This window comes from Cherax quadricarinatus, chromosome 73, assembly GCF_038502225.1.
Source record: "Cherax quadricarinatus isolate ZL_2023a chromosome 73, ASM3850222v1, whole genome shotgun sequence".
Taxonomy (NCBI): Eukaryota; Metazoa; Arthropoda; class Malacostraca; order Decapoda; family Parastacidae; genus Cherax; species Cherax quadricarinatus.
Window position 1 is genome coordinate 2503419 of NC_091364.1, and position 13401 is coordinate 2516819.

At 46.8% G+C, this 13401-nt stretch overlaps 1 protein-coding gene across 3 annotated transcripts in view; it reads left to right on the forward strand.

Moving 5' to 3' along the window:
• Positions 1-1489: 1489 nt before the first annotated feature.
• The window catches only part of ninaC (STKc_myosinIII_N_like and MYSc_Myo21 domain-containing protein ninaC), a 51359-nt gene continuing 39447 nt past the window's right edge, over positions 1490-13401 (forward strand). For all 3 annotated transcript variants that reach the window (XM_070100529.1, XM_070100531.1, XM_070100530.1), the window contains exon 1: positions 1490-1948. The gene's annotated coding sequence lies outside the window, so the exon portion shown is untranslated. The remainder of the gene's footprint in view (positions 1949-13401) is intronic.

Here is a 13401-nt window from a genome sequence, read left to right on the forward strand (position 1 = left end):
TCACATCAAGAGGAAGAACGACGAACACTGTCACCTTGTAAGGAAATCTGCCAGCTACTGAATAAAGGTTTGTACCTCATCACTGTGGAAACGGGAATAAATCATGACAAGTCAAAAATTTTATTCTCCTATGTGTGGGTATTTGTGTAGCGTTGCTAACGTATATTGGATACCACATATACCGAGGCTTGTGTGTCTCTATGTATAATCAATGGGCATACATTCCTTTCAGAGTATACAGAGTATATACATCGAGAGGAACGTATCTCCCAGTGCATATAACGATAAATTAAGCTGTATGCGGGGGTAGAGAGAGGAGGGGGAGAGAGTGAACGTTTTACTCACAACTGTAAGGACTTGGGTTTGATTTTCAGGCCAGACGAGACGTATGAGAAAGTGTCAGCTCACCTGCTGCCTTGTTTACGTGGCACTAAGCAGGTGCATGGATGGAGGTTAACGTCACAATGATGTGGCTGGAACATCTCAACGGAAATAAGCCGTATTGCTTGGTTTTTGTTTTGACACGGTAATCTATGATTAAAACCCTTTTGGGGTTTATTACGGAGTACTACAAAAAAAATATTTCTATAAAATAACGTTCCATATATAATATAATTTCCCGTGTAGTATACTGAAAGTGGACGTGTTTTATTCCTGTCAGTCAGGCAGTGGCCAGGATAGGAGCAGACGAGAGGTGTTTTTAGATCAGTACAAGTCGGGTAGTGACTGGGATAAAGTCATCATGTTTGGGCAGTAGTTTGAATAGGTAATTTTGGTAAGTTTTTTAGTGTATATTATAGGTGTTTGTGTGTAAGTGCTCTCATGTTTATTTGTAAGGCCCTAGTATGCAGAGGCCTGTTTATGCGAGAGTACTGTATGGTGTTTTGCCTACTGGTAATTAGTCTTCCAGGCAGAAGTGAAGACGGAGGTGTGTATGTCACGGAGCCTCCCTGATGATTTATTTTGTTAAACTCATCAGAAGCAGTGAGCTAATGTGAACTGGAGTGTGGTGGTTTTCGTATAAGGTTTGCTGTGTTTTTCAGTGTAATTTTATAACCCCTAGACAGCAGTGTGAGCAGCCTTTAGGAGCCAGGAACATTTTGTTTAAGTTACGACATCAAAGTCGTAACAGGGTTATAAATCTGGTGACACTTGTGAGACAGATGCATGTTGTGTAGAGATGGTGAGGAGGTTGGAGGAGCAGTGACCTCGAGAACTCTCACCGTTGAAAGGTTTCACCTCCACATCAGAAGCCTTTGAAAGGTTTCCTATAACCATGTTATTTATCATCGGCTGAAGCCATGTACGCATTATTCCAGGCTGTTGTGAATAATTCCAGAGACTGTAGATTATAGTAGTTCATTCATAGTTGATTTGTATCAACGGAGACATAATTCACCTGTTTTAAGAGCAGAAGTGTGTGGGGTTATCAGTCTTGGTTGTATACGGAAGCCAAGAACCAGACGCCTGCTTAGCCGAGTCCTCTGGCAAGTCTGTGGACAGTATACCACGAGAAGTCCCTCTGGTAACACCTCACAGTGCGTGTCTTGGACTTGTGGTTCAGTTGAGCACAGTGTGAACGCAAGTTACTCATATGGGAAACAAGATTCATATGGAAGTCTCTCCAGACGTGTGTACAGCGTCCCTTTCAGACCCTGGTTGGTGGGGCTGGTTCTTGCTGGGTCCGGTCACCTGGTTCAAGGTTTAGTTGTGTTGTGTCGCTCCTATATCATTTACTACGTTAATGTGATCGATACGGTTGCATGAGTTTTCTTTTTGTAAGTGTAAATGTTATACCACTGGAGAATCCAGGTCGACGAAGGTTCAAGAGAGCACAGAAATACAATCTCTGGCGGCTGAGAGAAGCTGCCTGGTCAGGCCTGCCCATGGATGCTCCTTCACGATTCTCATACACTACAACTTAATAACCTGAAAGCCTTTCGTCATTGTAAGTATTATCCTCTGTGGTTTTTGTCTTGGTTTATGTAACCTTTACTCTCTTGTGCACTTTTTTGAATATTCGGTTTACCACTAGTGAAAGTGGAATTCGCATCTAAGTAACTAATAAAACAGTTCAATAATAACACACGAATTACAAGAGAGCAAGAATATATATATATATATATGTATATATATATATATATATATATATATATATATATATATATATATATATATATATATATATATATATATATATTTATATATATATATTGTTGAGGTGGTTCGGACATGTAGAGAGAATGGAGTGAAACAGAATGACTTCAAGAGTGTATCAGTCTGTAGTGGAAGGAAGGCGGGGTAGGGGTCGGCCTAGGAAAGGTTGGAGGGAGGGGGTAAAGGAGGTTTTGTGTGCGAGGGGCTTGGACTTCCAGCAGGCATGCGTGAGCGTGTTTGATAGGAGTGAATGGAGACAAATGGTTTTTAATACTTGACGTGCTGTTGGAGTGTGAGCAAAGTAACATTTATGAAGGGGTTCAGGGAAACCGGCAGGCCGGACATGAGTCCTGGAGATGGGAAGTACAGTGCCTGCACTCTGAAGGAGGGGTGTTAATGTTGCAGTTTAAAAACTGTAGTGTAAAGCACCCTTCTGGCAAGACAGTGATGGAGTGAATGATGGTGAAAGTTTTTCTTTTTCGTGCCACCCTGCCTTGGTGGGAATCAGCCAGTGTGATAATAAATAATAATAAATATATATATATATATATATATATATATATATATATATATATATATATATATATATATATATATATATATATATATATAATGTGTTTGTGTGTACTCACCTAATTGTGGTTGCAGGGGTCGAGACTCAGCTCCTGGCCCCGCCTCTTCACTGAATGCTACTAGGTCCTCTCTTTCCCTGCTCCATGATCTTTATCATACCTCATCTTAAAGCTATGTATGGTTCCTGCCTCCACTACCTCACTTGCTAGGCTATTCCACTTCCTGACAACTCTATAACTGAAGAAATACTTCCTAACATCCCTTTGACTCATCTGGGTCTTGAACTTCCAATTGTGACCTCTTGTTTCTGTGTCCCTTCTCTGGAACATCCTGTGTCTGTTCACCTTATTTATTCCACGCAGTATTTTGTATGTCGTTATCATATCTCCCACAACACTTCTGTCCTCCAGTGTCATCAGGCCTATTTACCTTAACCTTTCTTCGTAGGACATTTCCCTTGCTTTGGAACTAACCGTGCCACAAACCTTTGCACTTTCTCTAATTTCCTGACGTGGTTGATCAGGTGTGAGTTCCAAACAGGTGCTGCACACTCGAGTATGTGTGTGTGTGTGTGTGTGTGTGTGTGTGTGTGTGTGTGTGTGTGTGTGTGTGTGTGTGTGTGTGTGTGTGTGTGTGTGTCAGAAGCAGGTAAATCCTTTCAGGTATCACTTGTGGATGTTAGTTCTGAATAAACTACAGACTGTTGGGTAAAAGGACAGAGATACAATGAGATATTTTATTGTGGCAACGTTTCACTCTCCAGGAACTTTGACAAGCCGTTACTTCATCCACATTATTCGCATTACTGTCCGTAATTCTTCCATTATTTAGCACCATAAAGTTCTTTAGAACTTAGTCTACTAAGTTTTCAACTTTAATTCCCATCAATTATAACGCGACTTGGTGTCTACCATGACATGGAATTTTTCCATATTTACTTTGATTATGTTAAACTACATACAGAGCTCCGCCGGCTGATGTCTATACTTGCTAACTCTCCTGCCCTTATCAATTTTATAGATATATTCATTGTTAAAATTCTAAATTTTTGAGCAGACACTCCGGTTAAGAAAGTTAATATTTACTCCATCACTCCAGTACACCAGTACTCCAGCACACCAGTACTCCAGCACACCAGTACTCCATCACTCCAGTACACCAGTACTCCATCACTCCAGCACACCAGTACTCCAGCACACCAGTACTCCATCACTCCAGTACACCAGTACTCCATCACTCCAGCACACCAGTACTCCAGCACACCAGTACTCCATCACTCCAGTACACCAGTACTCCATCACTCCAGCACACCAGTACTCCAGCACACCAGTACTCCATCACTCCAGTACACCAGTACTCCATCACTCCAGCACACCAGCACTCCAGCACACCAGTACTCCATCACTCCAGTACACCAGTACTCCAGCACACCAGTACTCCATCACTCCAGCACACCAGTACTCCATCACTCCAGTACACCAGCACTCCAGCACACCAGTACTCCATCACTCCAGTACACCAGTACTCCATCACTCCAGCACACCAGCACTCCAGCACACCAGTACTCCATCACTCCAGTACACCAGTACTCCAGCACACCAGTACTCCATCACTCCAGCACACCAGTACTCCATCACTCCAGTACACCAGCACTCCAGCACACCAGTACTCCATCACTCCAGTACACCAGTACTCCAGCACACCAGTACTCCATCACTCCAGCACACCAGTACTCCATCACTCCAGCACACCAGTACTCCATCACTCCAGTACACCAGTACTCCATCACTCCAGTACACCAGCACTCCAGCACACCAGTACTCCATCACTCCAGTACACCAGTACTCCAGCACACCAGTACTCCATCACTCCAGCACACCAGTACTCCATCACTCCAGCACACCAGTACTCCATCACTCCAGTACACCATTACTCCAGCACACCAGTACTCCATCACTCCAGCACACCAGTACTCCATCACTCCAGTACACCAGTACTCCATCACTCCAGTACACCATTACTCCAGCACACCAGTACTCCATCACTCCAGCACACCAGTACTCCATCACTCCAGCACACCAGTACTCCATCACTCCAGCACACCAGTACTCCATCACTCCAGTACACCATTACTCCAGCACACCAGTACTCCATCACTCCAGCACACCAGTACTCCATCACTCCAGCACACCAGTACTCCATCACTCCAGTACACCATTACTCCAGCACACCAGTACTCCATCACTCCAGCACACCAGTACTCCATCACTCCAGTACACCAGTACTCAAGCACACCAGTACTCCATCACTCCAGTACACCATTACTCCAGCACACCAGTACTCCATCACTCCAGTACACCAGTACTACATCACTCCAGCACACCAGTACTCCATTACTCCAGCACACCAGTACTCCATTACTCCAGTACACCATCACTCCAGCACACCAGCACTCCATCACTCCAGTACACTAGTACTCCAGCACACCAGTACACCATCACTCCAGCACACCAGTACTCCATCACTCCAGTACACCAGTATTCCAGCACACCAGTACACCATCACTCCAGCACACCAGTACTCCATCACTCCAGTACACCAGTACTCCAGCACACCAGTACTCCATCACTCCAGCACACCAGTACTCCACCACCCCAGTACACCAGTACACCAGTACTCCAGCACACCAGTACTCCATCACTCCAGCACACCAGTACTCCATCACTCCAGCACACCAGTACTCCAGCACACCAGTACTCCAGCACACCAGTACTCCATCACTCCAGCACACCAGTACACCATCACTCCAGCACACCAGTACTCCATCACTCCAGCACACCAGTACTCCATCACTCCAGCACACCAGTACTCCATCACTCCAGTACACCAGTACTCCAGCACACCAGTACACCATCACTCCAGCACACCAGTACTCCATCACTCCAGCACACCAGTACACCATCACTCCAGCACACCAGTACTCCATCACTCCAGCACACCAGTACTCCATCACTCCAGCACACCAGTACTCCATCACTCCAGTACACCAGTACTCCAGCACACCAGTACACCATCTCTCCAGCACACCAGTACTCCATCACTCCAGCACACCAGTACTCCATCACTCCAGCACACCAGTACTCCATCACTCCAGCACACCAGTACTCCATCACTCCAGCACACCAGTACTCCATCACTCCAGTACACCAGTACTCCATCACTCCAGCACACCAGTACTCCATCACTCCAGCACACCAGTACACCATCACTCCAGCACACCAGTACTCCATCACTCCAGCACACCAGTACTCCATCACTCCAGTACACCAGCACTCCAGCACACCAGTACTCCATCACTCCAGCACACCAGTACTCCATCACTCCAGTACACCAGTACTCCAGCACACCAGTACTCCATCACTCCAGCACACCAGTACTCCATCACTCCAGCACACCAGTACTCCATCACTCCAGTACACCAGTACTCCAGCACACCAGTACTCCATCACTCCAGTACACCATTACTCCAGCACACCAGTACTCCATCACTCCAGCACACCAGTACTCCATCACTCCAGTACACCAGTACTCCAGCACACCAGTACTCCATCACTCCAGTACACCAATACTCCAGCACACCAGTACTCCATCACTCCAGCACACCAGTACTCCATCACTCCAGTACACCAGTACTCCAGCACACCAGTACTCCATCACTCCAGCACACCAGTACTCCATCACTCCAGCACACCAGTACTCCATCACTCCAGTACACCATTACTCCAGCACACCAGTACTCCATCACTCCAGCACACCAGTACACCATCACTCCAGCACACCAGTACTCCATCACTCCAGCACACCAGTACTCCATCACTCCAGCACACCAGTACACCAGTACTCCAGCACACCAGTACTCCATCACTCCAGCACACCAGTACTCCATCACTCCAGTACACAAGTACACCATCACTCCAGCACACCAGTACACCATCACTCCAGCACACCAGTACTCCATCACTCCAGCACACCAGTACACCATCACTCCAGCACACCAGTACTCCATCACTCCAGTACACCAGTACTCCAGCACACCAGTACTCCATCACTCCAGCACACCAGTACTCCATCACTCCAGCACACCAGTACTCCATCACTCCAGCACACCAGTACTCCAGTACACCAGTACTCCATCACTCCAGTACACAAGTACTCCATCACTCCAGTACACCAGTACACCATCACTCCAGTACACCAGTACTCCATCACTCCAGTACACCAGTACTCCATCACTCCAGCACACCAGTACTCCAGCACACCTGTACTCCATCACTCCAGTACACCAGTACTCCAGCACACCTGTACTCCATCACGCCAGTACACCAGTACTCCATCACTCCAGTACACCAGTACTCCATCACTCCAGCACACCAGTACTCCATCACTCCAGCACACCAGTACTCCATCACTCCAGCACACCAGTACTCCATCACTCCAGCACACCAGTACTCCATCACTCCAGCACACCAGTACTCCATCACTCCAGCACACCAGTACTCCATCACTCCAGCACACCTGTACTCCATCACTCCAGCACACCAGTACTCCATCACTCCAGTACACCAGCACTCCAGCACACCTGTACTCCATCACTCCAGTACACCAGTACTCCATCACTCCAGTACACCAGCACTCCAGCACTCCAGCACACCTGTACTCCATCACTCCAGCACACCAGTACTCCATCACTCCAGTACACCAGTACTCCATCACTCCAGTACACCAGCACTCCAGCACTCCAGCACACCTGTACTCCATCACTCCAGCACACCAGTACTCCATCACTCCAGTACACCAGTACTCCATCACTCCAGTACACCAGTACTCCATCACTCCAGTACACCAGTACTCCATCACTCCAGTACACCAGCACTCCAGCACTCCAGCACACCTGTACTCCATCACTCCAGTACACCAGTACTCCATCACTCCAGTACACCAGCACACCAGCACTCCAGCACACCTGTTCTCCATCACTCCAGTACACCAGTACTCCATCACTCCAGTACACCAGCACACCAGCACTCCAGCACACCTGTACTCCATCACTCCAGTACACCAGTACTCCATCACTCCAGTACACCAGCACACCAGCACTCCAGCACACCTGTACTCCATCACTCCAGCACACCAGTACTCCATCACTCCAGTACACCAGTACTCCATCACTCCAGCACACCAGCACTCCAGCACACCTGTACTCCATCACTCCAGTACACCAGTACTCCATCACTCCAGTACACCAGTACTCCATCACTCCAGCACACCAGTACTCCATCACTCCAGCACACCAGTACTCCATCACTCCAGTACACCAGCACTCCAGCACACCAGTACTCCATCACTCCAGCACACCAGTACTCCATCACTCCAGCACACCAGTACTCCATCACTCCAGTACACCAGCACTCCAGCACACCAGTACTCCATCACTCCAGTACACCAGTACTCCATCACTCCAGCACACCAGTACTCCATCACTCCAGTACACCATCACTCCAGCACACCAGTACACCAGCACTCCAGCACACCAGTACTCCATCACTCCAGCACACCAGTACTCCATCACTCCAGCACACCAGTACTCCAGCACACCAGTACACCATCACTCCAGCACACCAGTACACCAGCACTCCAGCACACCAGTACTCCATCACTCCAGCACACCAGTACTCCAGCACACCAGTACTCCATCACTCCAGCACACCAGTACTCCATCACTCCAGTACACCAGCACTCCAGCACACCAGTACTCCATCACTCCAGTACACCAGTACTCCAGCACACCAGTACTCCATCACTCCAGCACACCATTACTCCAGCACACCAGTACTCCATCACTCCAGCACACCAGTACTCCATCACTCCAGCACACCAGTACTCCATCACTCCAGTACACCAGCACTCCAGCACACCAGCACTCCATCACTCCATCACTCCAGTACACCATCACTCCAGTACACCAGCACTCCAGCACACCAGTACTCCATCACTCCAGTACACCAGCACTCCAGTACACCAGTACTCCATCACTCCAGTACACCAGCACTCCAGCACACCAGTACTCCAGCACTCCAGGACGTAATATATAATGCGTTGTTCTCCGACTTTAATCCACACGTAAAATTCTTGACAGTATAAATTCATATACCGTTGAAGCCGCGAGTTCTATGGATGTCTCTCCAAGAGAGAACCCGCAGTAATGGATTTAAATTGGATTAGTTTAGATTTAGAAAGGACATGTGAAAGTATTGGTTTGGAAATAGGGTGGTTGATGAGTGGAACAGTCTACCTAGTTGGGTTATTGAGGCTAAGACTTTGGGTTGCTTCAGGTTTAGGTTGGATAAGTACATGAGTGGGAGGGGTTGGATTTGAGTGGGACTTGCACATAAGAGCTTATTTCTTGGGTAGCATTGAAAATTGGGTTGGGCAAATGTTTTGTTAGTGGGATGAATTGTAAAGGACCTGCCTAGTATGGGCCAACAGGCCTGCTGCAGTGTTCCTCCTTTCTTATGTTCTTATGTGTGGAAAAACTCGTGTGAGCCCTGACAGGTCACACGTATTGTTAGCATGGAGGTGTTTCATTACTAGAATCCATCAAGGTAAAGGACACCTGAGACTCTAATCCAGCGCTTAAAGCCATTATGGAACACTCCCACACATTTGGTCATCCTATAGTTGACCTCGACACGAAGGATATATACACGCGGAGGTACATAACTTGCTGTATAATGTATTTACACTAATAGTTTAATCCCTATTTTAGGAGTTAAGGAGTTCTTGACTGGTGGTTAAGAGGTGGGATGCAGTGTTAATGACTCTCTTGTAGTCGACAGGCTTCACGACCATTTAACCAGTCAGTCTGGGCTTTTCAGTCAAAGCTGGAGCACCAAGGTCAGTCAGTGACCATATGGATACTGTAAAGTAAAAGGACACAAGTGCAACTAATGGGACATTTTATCGTGGCAACGTTTCGCTCTCCAGGAGCTTTATCAAGGCTTGATAAAGCTCCTGGAGAGCGAAACGTTGCCACAATAAAATGTCACATTAGTTGCACTTGTGTCCTTTTACTTTACATATTGTCGGTAATTCTACCAACTTTATTACATATGGATACTGCTGACAATTCCACTAGCCTGATATGGGTGGTAAGGCTTGCCAGTATATTTCTACATTCGTATGATTTGATTTAGTTACGAAGGAATATTTTTGTAACTTCTGTAAGTTATTCTTGTGGCTGTTAACGAAGTCATTTATTCAGTTACTTTACTTCTATCTATACTTCTTGTGAAGTTTTTTGTACCAGGAAAATATTTTTTGGCATGTGTGACAGGTTTGACAGCGCCTAAAGATGACATAAAATTGTTGAACTTAAGAAATTAGCGGCCTAGCTGGTGGTGCATTACCTCGAGGGTGATGCACCACCATTACACCACCACAACCATCAACATTACCACCAGTCTTGTTATCATTACCACCCCAACCACTGTTATTACTATCACCCCTATCACAATAACCCACAGCACCTCTTCAATCCTCACTATGATGAAATTAAGACACGTGTGCAACATCTGGGTATCTTTATTGTAGACGTTTCGCCATCCAGTGGCTTTATCAATACAAATTCTAGGACATAACTTGAAGACAGTCGAACTATATACAGAAGAATCTCCACGACTATGGTGCTCTTCGCACCTACTCCTAGGTTGAGGGACTGATTACCTCATCTTCTGTATACAGTCCTACTGTCTTCAAGTTATGTCCTAGAATTTGTATTGATAAAGCCACTGGATGGCGAAACGTCTACAATAAAGATACCCAGATGTTGCACATGTGTCTTAATTTCATCTTGTCGGTATTATATACCATTCTTGCACAATCCTCACTATCACCACCACCATCATCACTATCACCTCAGCCAACACAACAATCAACACTAGTACCACCACCGCTATATCCCAGCAATTTCACAATCAACACTAAAACCACAATTAATGTATCACCCAGAAACCCACATCAACATCACCACCCATTTCCCCTCCTCACCACCACAGTAATTAACACCAAATTGAAATTTCACATTATTGCAGCAGTACTGAGGTAGAGGCATGGTTGCATGACGGGGGTTCAACAGTACTAAACCAGAGGCATGGTTGCATGACGGGGGTTCAACAGTACTAAACCAGAGGCATGGTTGCATGACGGGGGTTCAACAGTACTAAACCAGAGGCATGGTTGCATGACGGGGGTTCAACAGTACTAAACCAGAGGCATGGTTGCATGACGGGGGTTCAACAGTACTAAACCAGAGGCATGGTTGCATGACGGGGGTTCAACAGTACTGAGGTAGAGGCATGGTTGCATGACGGGGGTTCAACAGTACCGAACCAGAGGCATGGTTGCATGACGGGGGTTCAACAGTACCGAACCAGAGGCATGGTTGCATGACGGGGGTTCAACAGTACTAAACCAGAGGCATGGTTGCATGACGGGGGTTCAACAGTACTGAGGTAGAGGCATGGTTGCATGACGGGGGTTCAACAGTACCGAACCAGAGGCATGGTTGCATGACGGGGGTTCAACAGTACCGAACCAGAGGCATGGTTGCATGACGGGGATTCAACAGTACTGAGGTAGAGGCATGGTTGCATGACGGGGGTTCAACAGTACTGAGGTAGAGACATGGTTGCATGACGGGGGTTCAACAGTACTAAACCAGAGGCATGGTTGCATGACGGGGGTTCAACAGTACTAAACCAGAGGCATGGTTGCATGACGGGGGTTCAACAGTACCGAACCAGAGGCATGGTTGCATGACGGGGGTTCAACAGTACCGAACCAGAGGCATGGTTGCATGACGGGGATTCAACAGTACTGAGGTAAAGGCATGGTTGCATGACGGGGGTTCAACAGTACCGAACCAGAGGCATGGTTGCATGACGGGTTTAACAACAACTATGCCTCTAGCACGGTGCTGTTGAACCCCGTCATGCAACCATGCCTCTGGTTCGGTACTGTTGAAGCCCCGTTATGTTTTTTGTTGTAATATTTAGGCTATAGGTTATTATTATTTTATACTCTTAAGTTGGCCCTGGCATTGGGCATGGCCCTGGTATTTATGCATGAGTTGTGGCATATGCCTTCAAAGAGGGAGTCTACCTTGAGGGTGTTCTGTGGGCCAGCGCCCCCCGCGGCCCGGTCCATGATCTGGCCTCGCGGTGGATCATGGCCTGATCAACCAGGCTGTACATAGAGTAGATTACAATCTTGGGCTGTCAGTTAACAGTCTGAGAACAATAATACGAAAAAAACTTCGACTGAGGGAGACTGACACAGTCAGTTGTGACGTGTACAAAAATAAGTCAATTATATCTGCAGGCTGGAAGTCAGCAGAGGGAAGTGGCACAGAGACTAGCTGCCGTGGTTATGTGTAATTTACACATGCTCTGACTTTAATTAACCGGTAGTAGTGTGTTGCTTTGTAATATGTGAAGTGTGTTGAAGTCAGGTTTTGTGTTGTATATATATTATGCATAATACACGTACATATTTCTAAAGAGTTTCTGGCCTTCCTGTTCATCAGAGACATTTATTGCAGAAGTTTAAGAGGGCTTATGGTGGCTTATTTTTAAATAACTTTATGTATTCCCCTAGACGTGTATTTAAACCTCCATGTAACTTTGTAACAATCAGTATATTTAGAGGCATGTATCAGCATATACCGAAGTATGTACCTGGAGTTTACCTGGAGAGAGTTTCGGGGGTCAACGCCCCCGCGGCCCGGTCTGTGACCAGGCCTCCTGGTGGATCAGCGCCTGATCAACCAGGCTGTTGCTGCTGGCTGCACGCAAACCAACGTACGAGCCACAGCCCGGCTGATCAGGAACTGCCTTTAGGTGCTTGTCCAGTGCCAGCTTGAAGACTGCCAGGGGTCTGTTGGTAATCCCCCTTATGTGTGCTGGGAGGCAGTTGAACAGTCTCGGTCCCCTGACACTTATTGTATGGTCTCTTAACGTGCTAGTGACACCCCTGCTTTTCATTGGGGGGATGGTGCATCGTCTGCCAAGTCTTTTGCTTTCGTAGTGAGTGATTTTCGTGTGCAAGTTCGGTACTAGTCCCTCTAGGATTTTCCAGGTGTATATAATCATGTATCTCTCCCTCCTGCGTTCCAGGGAATACAGGTTTAGAAACCTCAAGCGCTCCCAGTAATTGAGGTGTTTTATCTCCGTTATGCGCGCCGTGAAAGTTCTCTGTACATTTTCTAGGTCGGCAATTTCACCTGCCTTGAAAGGTGCTGTTAGAGTGCAGCAATATTCCAGCCTAGATAGAACAAGTGACCTGAAGAGTGTCATCATGGGCTTGGCCTCCCTAGTTTTGAAGGTTCTCATTATCCATCCTGTCATTTTTCTAGCAGATGCGATTGATACAATGTTATGGTCCTTGAAGGTGAGATCCTCCGACATAATCACTCCCAGGTCTTTGACGTTGGTGTTTCGCTCTATTTTGTGGCCAGAATTTGTTTTGTACTCTGATGAAGATTTAATTTCCTCATGTTTACCATATCTGAGTAATTGAAATTTCTCATCGTTGAACTTCATATTGTTTTCTGCA